Genomic DNA, 24,212 nt, shown 5'->3' with positions numbered 1-24,212 from the left:
GGATATACTGTTTAAAATGTGTAGTTTTATATTTTATATGAGATAATATATGAATATTTCTTGGTTACCGAAGACAATTCTTGTTATAACTTTTACACTTAAATCCTACATTCAGCACTGTAATAATCATGAAATAATGATAAGCGAATCAAAGTCTGAGCAATTTTAAAACAATATTTAGATTACTAGAAAATGAGACAACTGTGGGATAAGAAAAATAAAGACCTCATCGTTCTGAGTCCCATTTCTAATTACTTTCTAAGGAAAAAAAAATCAGAAAACTATTTTCCAAAAGTATTCCTGCAAAAGGAAGAGAAAAAAATAATTCAATCATTAGAAAGATGGATTGTATGGTTAGTTTTCACCATCATAGATGCTATTTCGGCAAATGCTAGAATTCAATCTGTGATTAGTGCTATATATATATATATACACACACACAATACCTTGGTGATAATTTGCCAATATTCTCTTATATTTCCCGTGACAGAGTCACGGAATGTTAACAGACTCATGGGGGCAGTCAGGAAATTTCCTATGGAGAGAACAATTTTTGACAAACCAAAGGGCTCTGGCGTTTCCAGAATCATTGGTGTGGAAACATAGGCGGCAGTGGTTTCTAAATTGCTGGTATCCTAGACATTCTTTTGTTTTTCTATGTCTGTTTTTTTTTAAATTTTATTATTATTATTTTTTAACCTTTGAGACGGAGACTCAGTGGGTAAATTCATTCCACAAACATACACTTAGCTCAGACTCCAGGCAATATTTTAAATATCCAGCATTCAACAATGTAAAATTAGCAGTATCTGAGATCTGATCAGGAATTATAACGTATGCAATAAACTACAAAAATATAATCCATAGCTAAGAGGAAAGGGTTGCTGGAGGGGGGGTGGGTAGGGGGATGGGGTAACTCGGTGATGGGCATTAAGGAAGGCACATGATGTAATGAGCACTGGGGATAATATATAACTGAGAATGCCTAAATTTGCTGAAACTAATAATACACTGTATGTTAATTAATTAAATATAAATAAAAGACAAAAAGAGGGACCTCCCAAATGTTGCAATACAAATATGAAGAAGGTATTGATTTAGAATGGGATTTATTAAAGAAAAATGAAGGTATGTCTTTTTTTTTTTTTTTAGCCTAAATGCTATTTATTGAAAAGGCAGAGAAGAGAGAGTACAGGCTACCTATGCACAGAATGGAATAAAACAAGCAGATCAAGTCCACCTCCTGCTCAGCATATTCTCTTGTTGCCCCACAGGGCCATCTTGTTGTTGATGGGCATCTTCAGGAAGCGGTCAGACTGCATGTAGTTAGCTATCTTCTCCAAAGCCTCAAAACGGCACATGAAAGCCTTCAGATTTGGAAATTCATCCAGGCACTTGGGCTCAAACATATGGTTCTGACCCAAGACATCATAAGTGAGGAAATCCACAAAGGTGAGCTTTGACGCCCTCAGAAAGAACTTGTGACTAATGAATTTGGGGTTGGATGTGTAGTAATAGTGTTAAATCTTATCATTATAGCTTCAGCTACACTAAGATGACTATGTGTTTTCATACCCAAAGGGTACAGGGGAGTGGAATTTTGAAAATTCTTTTGAATTAGGGACATAAGTTTGACTAAGTATATCGATGCCATTGGGTTGAAAACAAAGCCAAACAAGTTGAACTTTTCCCTTACTTCAAAGGCACTGCTTTAACATTGATAGTGAGCATTCTCTTTGCAGCAGACTGAACACAAGGGAGTGTTAAGAGGTGAATAATTCACTTTAAGCCTTTTCATACCGACATTGCCTCTGATAGCTTTGCCTTCAACAGAATATATGGTGTGGTTCTTTCTACATTGCTGAAGTAGGCAACAGCATTTTAAGCCACCACTTATAAAGTTATCTGACAGCACCCTATGGCTTTGGAATTTTCAAAGTGCATGAGGTATGGCAATAACTATATTTATCAATGATTTTCAAAATAATACATTTTATACAAGTATAGCGTGGTCGACATTTGTGTTTTGCAACTAAAGGCATAACAAAAATATAAGAAATTCTTACCACATTTAGCAAAAGCTAGCATTACTTTAAATTAAAAATGAGAGGACCAGAACAGCCACATCCTGTAAGCGAGCATTTTAAGCCTACTGCTCAATTAGGATGACTGAGATGATTTTTTTTAAAGTAATGTGGCTGTATATTAGAACATTTTTGCAAATGTTAACTCTTTTATAAACGACACCGATAACTTTAATAATAACCTGTATGCCAGAATTTAATTATGTAACTTATCAATCTTAAAGAAGATCATCTTGGACAAGAAAGAAGAAAATTGAGATAATCAAAAGTTAAGAGGAGTGCTATTTGTTATCTATAAAAGCACACATTCTCTTTTTATATCTGCTGAAGCATGGAGCCCATAGGCCACCAAGGTGCCACTGAATGTTAGATGTTCTTTCTCACTGCCAATTGCATAGTTATACCATGAGTTGATGTCTTGGGGAAAAAGATCCAAAATTCAAGTTGCTAACTTCAACATCTCCAATTAACCCTTTCTCTTCAGTACAGTCCGCCTCTCCAACTCAATCCTAGCTCATACCTAGTCTTTTCTTTTTCTTCCAGTTATGGCAGTGGTCACGGTGATGGTGGAGGAGAGGAGGAGTTCTATTCCTTTCTGCTTTTTGTTTGTTTGGTTGGTTTTTGCTATCTCTTGTCTTTGAAGACTCCCCTCTGCTTTCCTCCTATCGTGCTCTTTTTCTGTCTCTATTGAGTATGGAAGGATTACCCCACTGGAGGGAATGCCTAAAATTGGATTCTCTGCAATTGGACCTCCAAACTAAGCAGTCAAAGTTATATGTAGCCAATGCAATTCATTAGAAGTCTGAACTTCTAGAATTCTGACATTGAAGAGAAGGAGTAAAAAAAGGGAGGGACACAAATTGATGACTCATAATTTTACTTATTATCCCTATGAATGCCGAGTCTTCTGCAGGATACATTTTCTTAAAATCTTAATTTATTAGGGTTAAAGAACTTGCTAACAAGTTAGTAAAAAAAGGTTTTTATAAATTGATTGACTTAGATTAATTTAGCTAATATGGATCTGTCTTGAAACCATACTGTGTGAATCTAAATGTATGTAAATCCTATCATTGTGCTCTTTCTGTGGTAGGAGGTTTGGAGTATGCGGTCCTATTTTGGGATCTACAAAACAGCATTATTGATATTTATTATCATCCTTCTCAATTGCCCTAGAAGACATAGTAGTGTTACTGTCTACATGTTTTGTTTTTTAACAGAGAAACTACAGCTAACTAACTTTCAAAAAGTCAACCCATCATATAACCAATTCATTGCAGAAAGATAACTTGCTGGTGACTGCCAGGACCCAGTCAGTTGCTACACTGCCTTTCTGAGGAATAGAGAAAAATAAGGCTCCATCCAGATATGTTCAGAAGTTAATGAGAAATTCAGGTATCTTGCCTTGAAGTGCTTTTAAAAATTACTGTTACACACTGAGAAAAAAAGAGTACTATCACCCCTAATGAGAAGACAACCCATTGAAAAAGTCTGCACTTTTACCTTTCTATACTTGCATGTTAAATTATTTAAATATGCTGAACATTATATATAACTGCAATAACTAGATTTCCTTTCCTTTGGCCAATAACATAAAAAGGCAATAATGGCCATTTATTATCAAATGTTCTAATGCATGCAGTAGGCTTAACTGTATGATTACTTACCATCATGATAGTCATATAAATTATCAAAATGGGCACTTCTGAAAACTTACCTTTTAAAGTGCAAAAGAAATTCAAGGCATTATATTTAATCAATCATTATGTAAAATTCCTCAAAAACAAATATCTAATTTAAAAGGTGAACCAAAGTGTATGTCTGTTATTCATTTCATCAGTTTGTTTTTTCAAAATACATTCAAAATAAAAACATGAATGTGATGATTTCGGTACACACAGTTCACCAATCTTGCCCCCCCAAATATTAAATTGTTAATTATAAGATAAAGTCAATTATTATTCAGATAATTCAATTTGTAAGTGAAAAAAATCATGAACAATATCAGGTTCCTGTCTGATTTTGAAACTGCCTTTCAAATTGTCACCTGTAAAGGTAAATTCGAGTTCTCAATATGATTAAAAAAAAAGAAGGAATTCAAGGTGCATTGAATGATGCAACAGCTTTCTCTTTTTTTTCCTTCCTCCAACACTTGATAGAGAATTTTTAAATCTTCAGAAGCAACAATTCAGGCAATCAGCTAACCAACCAATATATTTAACAATAATTAGTAAATACTTTGGGGTAATTTTGAAGTCCCTAGTCTTTTGCATTGGCTTCAAAGATAACTTATTACTACCCTTTCCAAAACAACAAAAATCATATGCAAATTTAAATTGTCCAAAAAAATTATCCATTGTATTTGAATTTCTGGCTTGAAAAAGAAGAATAATGTGAGAATACAGTTATGAAAATTTAGGAGATAATATACAAGGAATTTGGAAGGCCTGTCCTCAGAAATGACTATTACAAAGTAAAAGGCATTCCTAAATTTGAAGAAAAAATATTAATTATTGATCAAATTTATGAGTATTATATTACTAGAATATTTATCATTATCCCTCTGAAATACAGGAATAAGTATCACATTCAAAATGTATGATTCAATGGCAAGAGTCTATTTTAGGTTGGCATTCATACCTGAAATTAAAATAAAGCTAAGTGTCTTTACTAATGTTAACAGATTTTTAATTAAACATTAGCACAAAATGAAATGAAATATCTCTACTCTTTATCAGACTGACACTTAATACCTAATTCAAGTATCTCTGGCTTTCTTTGCTTGGAGACTTCATTCAAAGAATTTTTATCCTATAGTAAAAGTATCAGTCTTACTTACACAACAAATTCATGAGATAATAGGCCTGCATTCTTCCATAACTAATTTTGAAATAACAGACAAATACCTTGATCTTGTTAGAGACTATTTATAATTTGCATAGTACGGGTTTTTTTTTTTCTTTTTTATACACAAATGGAAAGAAATTAAGAAATGTTAACAGTTAGTGATGCCTTGCAAAAATAGTTGGTCGACCCTGGCTGGTGGCTCACTATCTGATTCTGAAAATCAAATTTTATTGGAATTCAGCTGGGCTCTTTCATTTATATGTTGTCTATGGCCGCTTTCATGCTTCAATGGCAGAGTTGAGTAGTTGTGACAGAGACCGTATGGCCCATAAATCCGAAGATATTTACTATCTGACCCTTAACAGAAAAAGTTGCAGGATCCTGGCTGAGCAAACCTAAGTCTCTGTTCTTAACCTTATAATTAAAATTTTCACTCCACTCATTCCTGTAGATAAAATACTAATGAGGCATTTTCACATATACACTATCTTTAATTAGGTTACAGTCAAGAAACACACACACACACACACACACACACACACACACACGTCGTTTTCATCCTCTGTGTGACACAGACTTCTCTTACAGAGTTTGCATTTGGAAGGTGCCTGATTAAAAAAAACTTTTCATATTTTTTAAGTGGATTTCAGTGTTAGGTGATTTGTAGCATGTTTATATTCAATTCCAAACTACTTAAAACTGTGGAAACAGTACCATCATGGGAACACCTGAAAACAAAATGCACTTAGACACATTAAGTTTCCTGAAGTGTATTACAAGTTCCTCTAGAGTGTACTTAGAATAAGAGTAAGTAACCTGTTCTTTCCCAGAGAAAAGAACTCTTCTGTTCTTGGTCCTTTGTCTCCTTTGCTTCCTTACGCAGGGTGTTTTTACCCTTACAGGGTAAAAACACCCTTACAGGGTGTTTTTGTCATTGTTTCTCAGCCTCTCCAAAACTATTCCTCCCTTTCAACCTCACCAGCTGGAACCATTATAGTTATTTCTATTTTATGCATGGAGAAACTGAGGCCTGTGGAATTCATGAAAGGCTAGCTGGAGGTCCCAATAAGAGTAAGTAAGAGTAACAAGTTTTCATTGACTCAAAATTTTGCACTCCTTCAAATAAAAAACCTGCAAGTCCTGTATGATCCATCTTCCTTTTGTGTGTATTGTACTATGCTTTCTAATCTATTTATCATTGTCTGATGTATTTTACAGATTTATTACTTTCATTCTAATAATGCCTGTTAATCAATGCTCCCTAAAGAGTTCTGATACCAAGTCACACCCCCTTGAATGGCTTTGTTCCTATAATTGTTCAGCTCTGAATCATATTAAACACAGATAAAAGCAATGAGGTCTATTGGACAACTTTGGTTCAAATAAGAGAATCAAAGCCGGTTCTATGATCAAATCTGACTATCCTGGGCTTCTTCTGGAGTCTCCGAAATTTGGAACTATTTTCACTCTAAAGGACCAAATTACAGAACCTCTTGAAACTACTGCTGGTTATCAGTTTGAAAGACCTTGTGGCAATGTCTTATACGTACATAGGTCCCAGCAGAGTTTCTGAAGCGTAATATATAGAAGTCTTAAAGAATTCTTTTCCAAATTGACCTGCATTCTAGGAACTAAGTTGCAGTAACTCCTACTAGCAATTATTCATGCTATAAAATGTTTGTTATATAGATAACTCAATATAAATGCATATCAAACATGATATCCTAACTGGTATAGGAATAGAAACCCTAAACTGAATCAGATGACATTAATTCTCTCGCTCTCTCTATATATATATGAGTAACATTTTTATGCTTCAATTTTCTTACATGAAAAGCGGGGTAAATGAAATCAGATGTTATCATATGTCTCTAACTTTCTGGTATTCATTGCCCTTTTGTGGAAACTTCTCTTCAGTTTCTACCTGGTGTGAGGTTTTCTTCCTACAAGTTCTCCCTGCATAAAAAGCACAGGTCTTAAGGAAGATTTAATAACATCTTACCACTTCGGAGTTTGCTTCAGTAGTGTAAGAAATTTAAAATATCTGGAAATTATTTTTTTGGAAGACGTTCTATCAAAAATTGGTCACTTCTTAAAATGTCTGTTTAACATTAAAACAAAAGTGACCAATCCTGGTGTAGAAAGGTCAGAATGGAAATGTATGATAAAATAAATTAACATTCCAGTAAAATCACTTTTTTATAATCATAAACATTCTGGAATAAAATTGTACTCTTGTACAATTGCTAACATTCGGGCCAACTGAAATATTGTTTTTATGGAGAATAAGCCTGCATATCAGTACCCTAACTGCTTCAATGTTTTATGTCATTTGCTGTTAACAACAATAATCATATGTGTTAACATTTATTCAACATTTAGTATTGATCATATCCTTTATATGCATAATCGTATTTCATCTCGAATTCCTATGAGAGTTCTATGAGTAGCAAATATTATTACATCTAATAAGAGAACAGAAAAAAAAGGCAAGCAATTTTCTCTGGACCAAAAAGCTAATTTTTTTTTTTTTTTAAATCAAGAACCTTAGGAATTGAATCTCAGTGTAAAGGATCAAACTGTCAGACAGTAACTGATTAAATTAATGATCCATTAATTGGCCCAGAATTCCAGCGTTGTTAAGATAATATGAATAAACATCACTGATATGGAATGATGTGTACTTATGATATTTATATCATTTTAGGCAAAAAGCAGCTTATGGTATTATGTTTAGTATATATCTGTAAAAAAAAATCTATTTGTGTCTCATGCACCTGTGTGCGTATAACAGCATGAGAAGATAGACAGGTTTACAAACCCTTATTCAAAACCCTTGCACCCAAATGTGTCTTGTAATCCCTAATTCTTTCATATTTCAGAATAATGTTTTATTGTACATGTACCCATCCCAGCAGGGACTAGTACAATACCTCAAATTTAAACATGTTACTACTTCTTCAGTAAAAAATGTAAAAAAAATTAACACTTATTGAAACATGTAAAGATTAAAAATTGTCCTAAATCAGTTTAGGTCCTAGTCCTTTGGATTTGTACTTAGTGAAGGGATTGTGGATCTCAACAACCTCTGAGTACTAAATTACAAGCAATTAAAACTTTTAAATTACAAATTTATTTTCAGCCCACAAATACATAATGAGTCCGTACTATACACCAGGTGCTACTTTAGGTACAATTTTTTAGTAGAAGTTTTGCAGTAAAAATTCCTCTTAAAATATAAAATGATGATAAACATAACGACTATCACTAAAATGACTATATATAAATGACTATAATGATTAAATAAATAAGAGTATAATCATTTAATTTTGGAAAAAAACAAAAAAGGAAGAAACTCAAAGACACATTTCCTGGACCAAAAAAAAAAAAAAAAATCTGAAATTACTTTTAATGCAAAAACTTGGATTTTTTGCATGTAAAAATTTTATAATAGTTGTTATTCCTGAGAGTAAAATCTCTTCTAGGGAAACTATTGACTTGGCAAAAATCAAATAGGAAAGAAGTAACTGGCCCTGCAGTCAAATGTAGCCAATTCATCCCCGGAGGCTGACTACAAATTCCCAGTTCAATGTTAGAGTAGTTGAAATCCAAAAGGCAATAGACTAGCAGTGTCTGAATCTCAACTATACAGGTCTAGAAGCACAGTCTCAGTGGAGTAGCTTCATCTTTAGAATATCTGTCATGGAGCACAAAAACCAACGGCCCCAAAATCTCATATATTTATCTTTCAATTGTCCTTGAAAAATTCTTCCTTATAGATTACTTAATTCTATGTTTTTTTTTAAAAAAACGTTATGTGCCCTGCTTATATGTGCATTAGACACATTTTTGTATGAATATAAAACACAAAGTAGATATTTTTTCCCAAAAAGAAGTGAAAAAAAAAAACGGAAGAATTTTTCTCTTTTTTGATAGCCTGCTTTCTCCTTTCTTCTTTTGAAAACAGAATCAGGTTGTCATACATAGTTTGAAAAATAGGTTTTTCCTGTCTCTGAAGGAGCATGAGTTTATTCAAGCAGAGTTACGTAGTTTATAAAAGCTATACACTTAATATAAAAAAGACAAAGTGTAAAACTCTTCCTGTAGTCTAATTTGATTTAAATTTCCTGATACCCCTTTTCTTAAGAGGACAGAACATCACAATATGAAATGGTGCCCCTAGTAGCACAGTGCATAAATAGCTCAAGCTGAAAGCCTAACAATAAGCTCTCCGTCTATTATTGTAGAACCAATAAATAAGCATAATGAAAATCATGACACATTATTACATTACTCCGGATTGCCTCTATTCATTAAAAAAAAAAAAAGATGAGCGCATTTAAAATAATTTCACATGTCAAACGACAGTAAGCCTTCTAATTGAGATGATGTTGAAAGGAATATTTGTAAAGGGCAGATGCACAGTCTTATGTGGCTTATATCAAGATTACAATAGAAGCATGAAGAATCTGAGCTATAACTATTTCATTCCAAACTGAAGATAGCATAGTATCCCAAACAGTCACATTGTTCACCTGCGCTATGTGTGTTCTGACAGTATGAAGTCAATAAAAAACACATTAAAAAGCTTTAGAAAAGACATCCCTGTCAATTAGCCCTTGGATGGATTCTATTTTTCAGTTTCCCTGTTGATTTAATATACTAGATTATATTAGTAGCACTGGCTTGTAAACAAGGAAGAGCTGAATCCTATTAATGGAGCTATGCTGCCAAAATAATCAGCTTCCTACTTATCAAGTTTCCAAGTATTTGGAAAAGCTGTGAAATGGGATTATAAGGTTAAGCTGTGTACATCTGGCTCATCACTATATAAATATTTCAGAAATTTGATCTCATAGACTGAAAAAACACCTGTCTAATCATGACTCTTTTCCAAGTTACATGAACTTCAGTGAGCAGAGCAGTACGCAGATGCTGACGAGAAATGATGATCCATTTACATAATGTATTTCGTGTTAGGCATATAATTTTATCATATATCACTCTTCCGAGTGAAAACATAAGAACTACTTTGAGAAGTTCTGTGGTATCATACTTATTTTGGCAAAAGGTATTGAGAGAGGTGCAAAATTTTTAAATTCAGGTTAATCACCTGAAATACTAAATATTGTTTTTTTTTCTTGTGGCGTGGTATATAATTTTAGAGGAATTGGATGTTGTAAGTATAAAGTAGTATAACATGGACCCAAAGAATAATTAATGAGAGGCAGGAGTTTGTGCATAAAATAACAGTAAAAAGTTCAGCAGTCCCTCTAGTTAATTGAAAGCTTAATGAATTTGAACATCAGTTGCTTTAACTAGATCCAGGATTAAACAACTACTCTGACTCGGTCAAATATACACCAGCCCATTAGGTCTGACTTTTTTTTTTTTTTCAAATTTTGTTCAAAAAGGTAATTGTGTTAAAAGTGTACTGACTATGGCTCTTACCGAATTAACTACAAATGTCCAACTTGAAAACATAGATTTTGAAATTGTGGCCCAAAATGGCAGCTAAAGGTCAATGAATCAAATTTCCAATTATATTTCCTGGGAGCAGATGGGTGCAATGAAACCTAATGATTGAATTTTAAATGCTTTCATGCACCTTTTATCTGTTTCCCAACATGTTGATTCTACCTTAATGCTCTAACAAGATAATAGGTTTATTACAATTAACCAACTGAAATGATATCTCCATTTTCCAATTATTTATATCATATTACCTGGGGATACTGAATCAGAGCTCTTTTCCTCTCCCACCCGTAGTGCCTTTCCATCACCATCCTATACTGACACCAAACAAAACCCAAACTCTAATATCATTAAATAACAGATGTGCCCTGGGAGATTTGATTTCTCTAGTTAAATGATGAATACTTAAAATGAAGCCCAACCTCACTGAAGCTCATTGGGGGATCTGTAATGAAAATAGTTGGAAGGTATTTGTTGAATAAGTTTAACTATAAATTCCCTTTCCTTACGTTAGGAACTGATACGTCATTCTATTTCACTGGACTGCGTAAGCTTAATATATAAAGAAGGTTTATTAAGTGGTTAAAAATTTGTATGTTCTAGGGGCACCTAGCTGGCTCAGTTGGTACAACATTAAACTCTTGATCCTGGGGTTTGTGATTTAAGCCCCAAGTTGGGCATAGAGTTTACTTAAAAAAATTAAATGCTCTATTTTCAGGAATGGCAGATGAAGGATTTTATCTCTACTATATCTCAGTAGAGCACATTCTTGCCCAAGGAACAAAAGGAAGGAATTATGGAAAGACTTATTTTATTGCTTTTAAGTAACAGAAATCAATATTTTATCTCTTAAAAGTCTAGATGAAAGGAAATCCAAAAAGATTTTTAACTAATAAACAAAAGCTTACCTAATAAACAAATATATTAAATGCATTTTAATAATGTTAAATATAACATTAGTTCATCCAACCCATCTCAAATTCAACCCACTGCTCTATTGCTCCACTATAGGAATCGACCATAGGCATCTGAGGTCCGAATGTACATATAGTAAAACAGCTTAAGGTGAGAAACACCACCATGGTCTCATCAATGAATATATCGGAGTTCTTTAAAAATATTTACATTAGATGTAAATGTGCAGTGTTCTTAAGGTATCCCTGTAAAAATATATTTTCTGAATAGATATCACAGAAAAGAGACCAGAAGAAAAGAAGAAAAGAATCAGAACAAGTCAGTATAAGTCATAAATAATAATTCCCTTCCTTTAGCTTCAAATTTTGTACTTTGATGGTGACTTTCAAATATCTAAACAACTTTTTGAAATTTCTAAACAAATAATATGTATTCAGATTTATGTGGTTTCATGTAAAGACTAATGTGCGAAATTTGGTATATCTTCAGGACATTCACATTTTTACCAATATTACTTAGAAGTCACATTTCCAGGAGATTTCTAAGCTGTATTCTTTAAGATAAAGTATGCATGATAGCTCAAGAAAAAGCACAGTCAGAGAAATGAGTAAAATTCAGACCGATTATGGATGATTACAGGCCCAGTTTCTGATCTGCTGAGAGGGTATCTGCTCCCAGTACTCAAGCTTCTAGTGACAGAAAAGCAAGACCCAGCCTGGCATCCTCTCCAGAGAGAGCAGCACCATTGGTGCTATGCCTCTGTTCCCAAAATACCAAATATTCCAGAGTAAATTTACAGATGGGCTCAAACTATAATGTTTGGATAACTGCGGATATAAATGTCCCCTCTGAGAACTTGCAATTTGTCAGTTTATCTTACACAATATTTAACACCATAATCTTTCAGAAAGTCTTTCTCTTGCTTTTGAATGTTAATTGACAATGAATTCTAAACTTCTTAAATTTGCATTTCTATGCCCCTATTATTTTTTCTTTGATTTTGTATCCCAACTATCTGGCAAGTGGAGATAAATTTTTAATATGGTTTGAAAGTTCATTCTGCTTTAAGACTTTATTCTATCAAAATTCCTTATTGTTTGATATGCATTTTTACAGTTAAAGTTTAAAATTCAGGAAAATAGTAATTAAGTTCTAGAATAGCTTAAAAATAGTAAATTATTTCAATTAAGAGCTTTAAATTTTTTTGCTATTTATTACTTGAATTGATGATTATGGATTGAACAACTCTGCAGGTTGTAGATGTATTTTAAATAACAATACTGTAATGGGCAACATACTGTTTATATAAAAGCTTAGATTATGTTACCTCAATATGTGCATAAAAATTTCATACCACCTACATAAAATAGATTCTGAAATTTTGAGAAAAATTTTGTAGGTTGGGTTATTATTATTATACACTTTGATAATTGCCCACAGTGATATTCTTTCCCCATTATCAGATGGCAAATGGTTGGTACTAAAGTGATTAAGTCATGAAATTATATTAACAAATACAAATAAATGCAATCCTAAAATTACTATTTATGGTTTATCTATAATTTCATTTCATTAAAAAAGTCATATAGGAAAAATAATAACATTAGTTTCTTAATAATTTACTAGAGCTGTGTGATTCTTAAGCCTTAACAAAGAGACATAATATTTGGATTGTGCAGTTTTAATACTTCATAAAGCATATCAAGGAATAGGACAAAAGATAAAAGATATACTCCTAACACTATTTGCTCTTGATATACAGTATATATATATATATATATATATATATATATATATATATATTAATGTATAAACATACATATGTGTGTGTATAAATATAAACAAATTCATTGAAAGCTTGATGCTCATGATCATAAACTTTGGTCATTTTTTTCCAGGAACTTGTAATAATACCAATAGACTTGTATAGGAATTTTTCATTGTAGTTATTAAGAAGGTAACAATTAAAAATTATCAAAATATACCACCTTCAAATAAACTGTTTGCCAGTATGTTTATATAAATAATATCTTAGACTTTGGCCTCTGTAATTTCTAGGTTTGAATCTAAATTCTAGCTCATATCTGATCAGATCTCAGACTTACAAAGGATCCATATTTTCAAGTGCTTACTATTTATTAGAAACCTTGTTAGTTTCTCCCAACTACAGAGACAAGCAAATTGTATATGGTCCCTGTCTTCCAATATTCAGCGATTTAAGCTGCTTTGTGACAAATTAGCTTTGCCAACAGTTATAACACTGATCCAGAGTTTTAAAGCTGTTGAGATTTAACAATATTCAGGTTTTTGTGTGTGTAGATGAATTAGATCTCTATAAAAACAAAGCCTCCATACCACAATCAAAGAAAGAATGAATGGAAATAGGTAGGGTATTAAATCTCCTGTTAGTCATCCAGTCTCAATATCTTTATTATGGCTCTTTAAAATTCTTATGCATTTAGTAGCTTTAGGATCAGGCATAGAAGAAAAATACTTGCATTGACTTCTGTTGATTAAATATCATTTTCTAGTTCAAAGGACTGCACTTTTCTTTTTTACCTCCCAGTCTGTCCTGCTTTCTCCAACACTGTCAAATGGTCCTACCACCATGTACTTCAAACTTAACCAGGCAAAAGAGGAGCATGATGAAAAATATTATCTACTCCTTTGCGAAAGCTGCTAAAGCGTTACATGTCAACTTTTGGCCTGAGGCAAAATTTAATGGCTGACTTGTGGATCTTTATTTCTAGAGATTTACTATGGAAACACTGACATAACCTTTAACCAGAGCAAACAGAGCCACTCTAATAAGCAGGCAACACCAAACCTAAAAATGCACGAGGAACAGAAAGATCCTGGCAGGAATTAATCTGCCATTTTCACACATCTGCCCGAGGGAGGTATTGTAATTGCAAAAATTTACTCTAAGACTGCTGAGACTCATAGTAATTATGTTTCTTTTTTTTAATAGAAATAGCCACAGGTGGTAACAAATTGGGTTTTGAGATGGGGAACTGGGCATGCATTCTAACCCAAATTACTATGTAATTGTCTTGATTATAAAAAAAAAAAAAAATCGTAGAAAGTCTATTGCTCAAAATCAGAAAAAAGAAATTCTCCTTAAATGTATTCCTTGTCTTTCAGTTCTTTTAGTTTCTCTCCACTTAGGCATATAGCTTCATTTGTTGGTATTGGCACATCTGATAGCAGGGCCACACTGTAGAATAGGCTTTTGCCAATAACCCTTAGAAATTCCTCCGAGTGGGATTTGTTTAATAGGATAGTTCACTTATTTCCTGCCTTATTATCATCTAGAGATAAGTAGTAGCTTTCCTAGAAGGTCAGGATCTGGAAATGTAGCTAATAATTATTATTATCCATGCCAATGCTAAAAGTGCAAGGTTATAGACTTTTTATTTCAATCTATGTGTTGTATTAAAATGTTTGCTATTTTTCACACACACATGCATACACACACACATGCTCTCAATAATCCTCTATCTTACTCTACACTTAGATTCATGCATTAGCACCAACATATTATCATTGTTGTTGTTGTTTTTTTTTAAACTGCAAACATAATCCAGGCATACAAAGCCAAATAAGATTCAATAGTCAAGTGTACCACCAAACTTTCTTAACTAGGAAATTCTGGTTTACTCAACGAAGATTAAAATAAGAAATTAGGCACTGGCTTAAAACAAAACAAAATTCATTAATGTAACACGAGGTCACACAAAACTTAAAATAATAATAAAAATAAAGCAATCGGGGATCCCTGAGTGGCGCAGCGGTTTGGCGCCTGCCTTTGGCCCAGGGCGCGATCCTGGAGACCCGGGATCGAATCCCACGTCGGGCTCCCGGTGCATGGAGCCTGCTTCTCCCTATGTCTCTGCCTCTCTCTCTTTCTCTCTCTCTCTGTGACTATCATAAATAAATAAAAATTTAAAAATTAAAAAAAAGCAATCAAGCGTCTTGCCTTGAAATTATATGAAGGTGAGTTTTTATAAAATCTATAATTCCATCTTAATTATAATGATCATAAAGATAAATCATTTATTTTTTTATTTTTCTTTTTTTTAAGATTTTATTTACTTATTCATGAGAGACAGAGAGAGGCAGAGACACAGGCAGAGGGAGAAGCAGGCTCCATGCAAGGAACCGGATGTGGGACTCGATTCTGGGACCCCAGGATCACACCCTGAGCTGAAGGCAGACACATAACCACTAAGTCACCCAGGCGTCCCATTTCTCTTTTATTTTTCTCGACTTATAACTCCCCTTATTCACAATCTTAGTGCAATAAGTTAATTGGGGCAAACTATTTTATAATAGATGCAAAACTGCAAAAACAAAATAGAAAGCAAGACTTGTGTGCCTCAAGAAGTCACCACAACAAAATTCACCAATATTTAGACAATATTCCACTCTTTGCTGACAGAACCATGGAAATAAGCAAATTATTTTTAAGGTTGTTTGGAAAGTTTTTATGACAAATGTTTATCAGAGATGTATTATTAAGCGATTATCGCTTTGAGCTGGAAAACATTTCCTTTTGGAGCTAATTCCCTCCCCTCCCCCCAGAATGCTAAATTATGATGTTTTTCCTTAGTAAGTTTTGCTGAAATTTTAAGTATATTATATATCTCAAACATTCCGATTTCTTATTGTCATGTCATATACTGAAATGGAGATATTGGCAAAAAAGCACAGATTGGCCACCTTATACTCTGGTAAGATGATGCTTCTCATTGTAATCACAGGTGAATTTCGTTTATAAATATCAGTTCTGCATATTGCAATTGCTCTGGTGAAATACCAAAAAGCTATTGAATATTCAGTCATAAAATAATCTCAGCTTTACTCTGATAAATTATATCGTGTGAAAAATAAAATAAACAGCTTTAAGCAAAGGCATTTATATTGGGGTCTATGATTTGAAAAAAAAGTATATCTTGAAGATAAAAACTATCATTTTATGTTTCAAAACTGATGGAAGTGTTCATACTGCAAGCAAATATTTAGAAACTTATCTAAGACACCGATAGTGTAAAATTGGGTTATAGAAATAAGAAAGATATTTAAGCCACTGTGACATTTCTGCCTATAATAAAATACCTGTTGCATTGCTTTATAAAAGTAAGCTATTGGAATTTAGGAAATATGTGTATATTTCCACTTGAATGTTATTGAATTGGAGGGCATGAAAATTCTAGGTATAATTATAATCCAATCATTGCTCAGCAATGATTATTAGTGACTCAGACAGAAATACTGCAAAGAGGTATTTCAATTGCTGACTTATGCTTAAATTACATTTTTTAAAAGTCATCAACAGAAGAAGCTGAAGAAAATATATCTAAAAAGCCATACTTGTTAGAAAGAAATTATTTAGTCACATTTTAAGTTAAATCTGTTATTTAAAAAATATTTTTTTGCCACCAAAATAGCACTGGGATTTTTCTGAATATAAAGTCATTCTCTACATTATGTATTAGTATAATTTACAAACAAGCACGCAGTGTCTTAAAAACAAGACATATCTACAAAACAATTATAAAGGTATAGCTTTGAAAGCTTGAAATAGAGTTTTAATACTCTCACTTTCAAATTCTACAAAGGCTGCTTTTAGCTGATAAAGAGAGTAAACAAGAAATTGTCCTTTATATGGTCCCTTTAATGTGTTCCACTAATTAAAAATCAATCAAAAACATTATAAGTTTAAAAAATAATAAATATTGTTCAGAGAGGGTGTATTCCAGAGCCAAACAAGCTTACATGATTATACTTATCTGTACCTTGCCCATTTTGCCTCCAATATAAATGTGGTTCTTAACTGTATTACTGAGTAGAAATGTAAAGAAAATAACACAAGTCTTTAAATATTTCAAAATGACTAAAACAAAATGCATTTCTAATACCATTAAATTATTTTAATATATTCCATTCCTCTAATCAAACCAAAGTCTATTTATGTAGATTAGTTACATCTAAAGTCTCATTTACCCAACCTGTATTTATCCTTTGATCACAAAGCTTGTTAACTTAAATGGTCTTTTATTGTTATGATTCATTTTCCCATAATTATGCTGTTTAACTGCCTTATTTTTTGAATAAATATATGCAAACGCGCCAATCATATTCAGTACAGTTATGCTAGATGCTCAATGAACTGTAAGAGCCATTTCACTACAATAAAACTGCCTGGATTAGATCCAGGGCCAGGCCTACAGATACCAGTAATCACAATGCCACTAGGACCAGAACAGATAGAAGTGTGTCACATGTATATCAATAGATTCTCTCAAACACTGTCGGAAACCAATTTTACAGTCTGTCACTGGAAGAACTTTGTGCATACAAGTGAAGGATGCCACCCACACAGCCACAGTTTTGCATCTGTATTTTTGCCTTTTTTTCCGTCTTTCTTTGCTTTACCTAAAAAATACTGAACTTGTACTTCTGCAGTAGCAAGGAAGTACAAGCAAACTTCTGCTTAGTCACAGCAGGGAATGTTGATGTTATTAAGGACTTCTTTATTATAGATAATTTATTTCAGGCGACCAAAGGATAGCAATATATCACTGTCAAAGCTGGTGGTGAAAGCTATGACTAACCGTAAAATACTGTGTGCCACTGAAGGAAACTCTTGTCAATGTCTCCTTTGCTGAAATAGGTTGACAATAGATTAGTGTAGGTCTGATGAACTTTAAAAGTGTTTTGTAGGTGGGTGGCAAAAGTCAGTCTTCAAATTGATAGGCAAAATGAACTTTATGCCATTCTCTAACAAATATACAGTCATTGGTTAAAGGAATTCAGTACAGGAAAAAAAAAAAAAAAAACCTTCCCTCATGACTTTACTAAAATACGACTTTAAGATAATGCCCTGTGGGATTTATTAAACAGAAGTATCACTGAGGGGAATACATTCTGGAGCAATGACTAATATCATAATTAGCAGGTGCATTTGTAAGAATTTACCCACTATTGAGTGTATTGCAAGACTTCTCAGCATAAGGGAGTTAAGTTTTACTTCCTAACTGGCATAAGGGCAGCTCTAGTGGCTTTATCCTCCTCCTGTCGTTGTTTCATCATCGGGATCAAGGCATATATTTTCACAATGCCTCTAGCCATCCTACCAGCATCCCGAAACAATCAGAAACTTGGATGAAAACTTTTTTTTTTTTTTTCTTAATCTACCTAAACTCCAACCTATTGTTCACTGAAGGCCAGTAGTTCCTCAAATTCTCTGCTCTAGAGCGACTGGCTCTACTTTAAGGAACTTCAAAATGTGTGAAGTTTGAAAACAGTGCAATCATCAAGTTTTAAAATATTTTCAAAGAAAAAATAAAGATTTGAATACATCCTTTAAAAAGAGGAGAGCTGCCTTTGAACTAAAAAAGTATATAATAAGCTAATATTTATTCTTGAGTATTTGTATACATTTTATGGGAAATATAAAGACATATATACATATATACACACATTTTAACTTTGCTGAGAAGTTTTAGGATTCACATTTTCATAAATATAGGCAGAGCCAAACTTCACCTCAGCAAGTGCATGTAACCCTTTATTAATCTAAACATGAAATATTTTCTTAATTTAAAGATATATTTTTATTCATATAGATCTATTTCTATTGCATTGTATTACACAAGCAGCACTCACAGTAAAAAAATTGAAACCTGATAGTGGTAGCGAAACATAAGAAAAGAGTAAAATCATATTTGTAAATAGTTTTAAATACCTATCTGGAGATTTTTAAGTTTTTTTTTTAATTTTAAAATATGTATATTTCTTAATCCTTTGCTAAAAAATATTTGAGATTATTTTAAGAGTAACCAATTTGTTAACCTCACATGTAAATCTATTTGCACTGTAAAAAAGTAAATAATATATAACTTCAACTTTACTATGAGAGGTTTCTAGAAATTATGTTTTCTTATTTATTAAATTTCTTTAATGTGGCTTGAACAATATAGTCACAGGTGATGTTTTAGAACATGGAAACTTTTTTCTTGACTAAGAAATATGTTCAAGCAACTGAGACTGGAATTCTAAGACATACTTTTCTATTATATAGCTTTCATGATCACACACAGCCTTAAATAACATGAAGAATCAAATTCCAAAACCCTCCATGTAGACTTAGATATGATAATATTTATTGAAATTATAAAATTCACTCATAGAACTTAAAATCATAAACTCACTCATGCACTCATAAAAATTTAAAAGTATCCTACTTCTATATTTTTAAAAGATGGATGAATTATCATCTCAGCAAAATAATGATGAAGTATTTTACCTGGCTGACATTTTGGAAATTTTATTGAAAACTAACAACTAATAGATGAAGAGGGGTTATTACCTATAAGTAGTTATATCAACTAAATGTAAAAATAAGGATCTGGGCTTTCTAGTCCATATAGTTTTAAAAACTATACTTTTGTGTTTTCTTTCAAAATAAAGAAATGGACCCAAATTAACATTGGAGTGGAGATTTTCATGGGTTCACACAAAACCAAGAATAAAAGTAACAATGTATCAAAAATGATAATAATCTGAATTTTAAACTCTTCTTTGAAGAAACTCAAAACACCTTGATGGAGTTTTTTTTTTTTTTTGTATATTATTTATACTATTTTTAGTATATGATAGAACAAAAAAAATGCCTTTTGATTGTGTACTTATATTGACTTAGAGTAGGAATTAATCCTTTCATCTTTTAAAAATTAAAAAAAGTAAAGACACTCTTGAAGGCATCCTATAGGAAAGACACATTCCTTTTTTGTTTAGCCCACCATTACCTTTAGAAATACAGATGTATATAATGTTTATGGAAATGAGTGAGTGTCACTAATCAAACTGTGCCATCTTAGAACAACTCCGCAGAAAAATATCCCCAAAATTATATACGAAGAAAGAAATTGTTCACATGTTTTATGCTTGTTATTGAGATCGCTGATATACGAGAATATGAAGTTTTAAAGATCATGATCTTGGGAGCTCATCAGAGTCCCTATAGGTCAAAAGTCTCTTGTATTAGAGAAGTGAGACTAAAGGCAGACAATGTATAATGTTGCTAGTAAAGATATACTTTTCGTTTCACCTTTTCCTTCTAAAATACTGATTTATCATCTATGCTATGTTACTTTAGTCCTCTATGCTCCAATCTCATTTTTATATATTTGGATTGACTGTATTTACCATGTGTTTAATTCCTTTTTATTGAAAAGGCCATGCACATATATCAAAAGGATTTTCTCTTCCTAGCATAAAAAGTCTAAAGTCAATCCTAAGGTGACTCTTTTGAAATTGAACTATAAAATACTACATGAGAATGTATTCTTTTTAAAAATTTATTTTAGTAGATCTTATTCTGCAGGCTCAATGTATTTTCTTCTATGAGATCATACTGAAATGACTTGCAGTAGTGCTACAAAAAAAATCTGAAAACACAGATGTTCAAACAAAGCTGGAAATTCTCCCAACAGTGAAGAAGTCCCCAGCCTCTTCTCAGTCAGGCCTTCGTTGAAAACACCTGTTGAGAAGTTACCATGAGGCTGAACAAATAATTCTTGATAAGCCTCGATATGCAGTTACTCGTGACAATTAGTAATGATCTCTACTTGATTTTAGATTCTCATATTAACATATGAAATAAGTCACATAAAATGACTAAGAAAAGTGCTTTTATAAATTTGTCTGACAATCTCTTTTCCTTACCTAGCACAAAATAAATCTGTGCTCCTATTTTTCAAAATCAGTGTTATAGCTTTAAAATGAATAAAATATTTCATTGTAACAATGTTGTATTATGACTCACATTATTGAGCATATTTTAATCACTAGTCTATTATTTAAACACTTCACAGACTGGCTCTACTTCAGCTGAGAAACTTGAAGAAATCCTGAAATAAAATCTCTTCTCACAAACCACTGTTTCTACATAGTGGTTATTTGTGTAACTCAGCCTACATGATTGTTCTGCATTCATTTTCAATAAAAAAATACTCTCAGGCCCAAGAACCTACAGATCTTAACCACAGAAATTGGACTCACATAATGTCATTTGATACTCAGAAAAATCTTAATGTAAGCTTTAATATGAGTCTTACACATCCTGAAATCCTTAAATTTCATACACCACTCTGTACCAGTGTAGTTCAAAACAATTACAAAGTACGTTTCATTGCATCAGTAGAAGTACACCCCGTGCCCCTTCTAAACAGCACAAACATGCTGGAAAATAAAGCTAATGCAGACCTAGTAGCTGCTAGTCCCAGGGTACTCTGTGGATGAAAATACTACCTTCAGAAATACTTGTGAGTTTAGTCGTGTGTTTCCTAGCAGGCTGTGTTAAGTATGCACATTAATAAATGCACTCGGAAACAAGGTTATGGATACCTGAGCCCTTGAATTTAAGCGTGTCACTTCAGCACAGAGTGTTTGCAGCATGCTAGTTTAAACAGAAAGAGAAAAGGAGGGTCACCATAGTTACTCTGTTCTCAACAACAGGTACTGAGAAAAACCTGATGATATTTAAGAGGAAAGTAACATATTAGGAATTTACAAAGCATTCTCTGTAAAACTGTAAAAACTCAGTAGGAACAAAAAAGAGAAAGAAAGAGTGCCTATTTTAACGGTTTATATCGAGGATATTTCCAGGGCAGGAGCAATATGCCACACTGAGTCACCTTGGAGAAAATTTCCAGAACTTAAAAAACTGAAACTTTTTTCCGTGTTTTTATGGCATGGATTAAGATTCCAGAAGAAAGAGAATGGCAAGGAAGTTTGTTCCTTTGTTTTCTTTTTAAATTATCTCTTTCCCTGCATGTGTGAGATGTGCTTTGGCTTAAGATTTACTGCTGAGAGAAATCGTCATCATCATCATCATCACCACCACCACCATCATCATCATCATCATCACCATCATCCATTCCTCAAGCGATGAACAGCTTAAAGAACAGCGTGGTGTAAATACAGTATAGGCCCCCCGGCCCCTCAAAACCTTCTGGATGCCTCCATCCAAATGTGTTCCTCACTAATCTGACCCAAGTAATCAGGCTTTCTGATATTCTACTGCGCCCACTTCATTTTTACTGGAACCTAAATAAGAATTCATCTAACAGCATTTGAAGTGGAAGAAGAGGCATTAACTCTCTGTGATATCTTTGTAATTGTCAATGGTAAAAATAGAGGAAAGGTATTTAACATATGTGTATAATAAGATGACTGCAAAAGATCTATAAATACGTATTTTAACATATCTCCCTAAAGGGATTATCATAAATACCAGTTTTACACAGTCACAGAAAGACTTTCATAGAAACCACAATATTTTTTAAAGGATATATTTCTTGTTCAGCCTTCTATAGACATCAAAATATCGTGATTACTGGTATACAGCAGACATCATAAAAAGTGGGATTTAATACTAGAATTGATACTTTAGTATTCAGCAGCATCAAGTCCAAGAGTGTTTTACAAGGACATTAAACTACCTTAAGAAAATATGTTTTGCTTTTAGCATTTGTCACACTCATGTTGGAAAGGATAAGGTTACGGAATGTACCTATTCATTTTAATAATAAAAACATTACTGAATCAAGGGTCATTAAAAGGTATTTGCTTTTCAAAGCATACAATTAAGAACAAATCAACTTCATTTGCCCCAAACTAATCTTCCTCCCAAAGTGTCACTTTTAGTTAAACTCAATTTTGAATTTCAAGTAGTGCTCATCCAGGGTAATTTGTAGCAACATGCATCTATAATAAGCAAGAATTAAGTTTTTCTGTGACACGACTTAATAGTGGATAAAAGAAGCTAGGCAGAGACCAAAGTCCAGTCACCTGCTATTGTTAGAATCTATGTCCATGATGGGTCAGTCATTTAGGTTTTTTTTTTTTTTAAATATATATATATCAATAACTTTGGATTACACTATCTAAAATATATTAAATTATCACTTAGCTATACTGGATTTACACAGTATGCAAACTAAATGCATCCTGAAATTCTTTTTGGTGCATCAAGTGCCTTTCAGGCCAAGTTTGCCTCCTGTTTTCAACCATATGAAACGACTCTGTTACACTCTATTCCTTCCTCAATGACTCCAAGAAACAGCACTGGAAAAACTACAGGACAAAATAGACATAAACTTTTCTTGGACAGTTAATGGTCATTATGCAGAGCCCACATTTATTCAAACTTTTGTAAGAGCTTCAGAACATAATTCACATATTAAGAGTTTAAACTACCCTGAGTCATTAGGATGCAGTTTCTGCTGAGAAGAGGAAATAGAACTCATGTTCTTTAACACACTGTTTAAAATCTAAAAGGGACTTTTGGTGGGGGTGGGGGGGGGGAGGAGTGAAAACTTGGCTCATACTCAGGATCTGAAATTCAGGCTAGCTGCTATCTTGCACTTGAAGAAGAAGTTAACTTCTGAATATTTGAGTATACACTTCTTTCATTTCTGGCATCAGATTTAAAAAACAAAACAGAATTAAAAAGCAAATCTAATTAAAACCTTTTATCCCCCCCTACTCTGGGTATCCTCCGTTATGGAGAGAAATGTCGACCAACAAGTAAAATGAACTCTAAATACTGAACGCTGCCAACATTTTTAAACCTACAAAAATAAACTTTAACATACAGCAGAAGTACACACATCCACATCCTTTAGATCTCAGGCTATTTGCAAGGGAGGGGTCACGTATAGACAGGTACAGGTAGTGGCAAAAGTGTAAACCGATTTTCATTGAAAAAAAAAAACTTTTTTTTTTTTTCCCCCCTCTCACTGCTGCTGGCCAGGCGGCTGGTCCTGTTCCAAAGGTGTCAGGACCGCTGCGGACGCCAGCAATAGAGTCAAGTCCCAGCTA

At 33.0% G+C, this 24,212-nt stretch overlaps 1 protein-coding gene and 1 long non-coding RNA gene across 2 annotated transcripts in view; one reads left to right on the top strand and one right to left on the bottom strand.

Moving 5' to 3' along the window:
• The window catches only part of PCDH17 (protocadherin 17), a 96,047-nt gene that overhangs the window by 69,214 nt on the left and 2,621 nt on the right, over positions 1 to 24,212 (bottom strand). The gene's annotated exons all lie outside the window — the stretch shown is intronic.
• LOC140599292 (uncharacterized) lies at positions 1,185 to 7,959 on the top strand. Its single transcript, XR_012001993.1, has 2 exons — positions 1,185 to 1,452; positions 2,628 to 7,959. It is a non-coding gene; the product is annotated as an uncharacterized lncRNA (long non-coding RNA).

The sequence above is a fragment of the Vulpes vulpes genome, chromosome 6 (assembly GCF_048418805.1).
Source record: "Vulpes vulpes isolate BD-2025 chromosome 6, VulVul3, whole genome shotgun sequence".
In the NCBI taxonomy this organism is placed as follows: domain Eukaryota; kingdom Metazoa; phylum Chordata; class Mammalia; order Carnivora; family Canidae; genus Vulpes; species Vulpes vulpes.
Note: the sequence above shows the minus strand (reverse complement) of the source record. Positions and strands in the feature narration are given on the sequence as shown.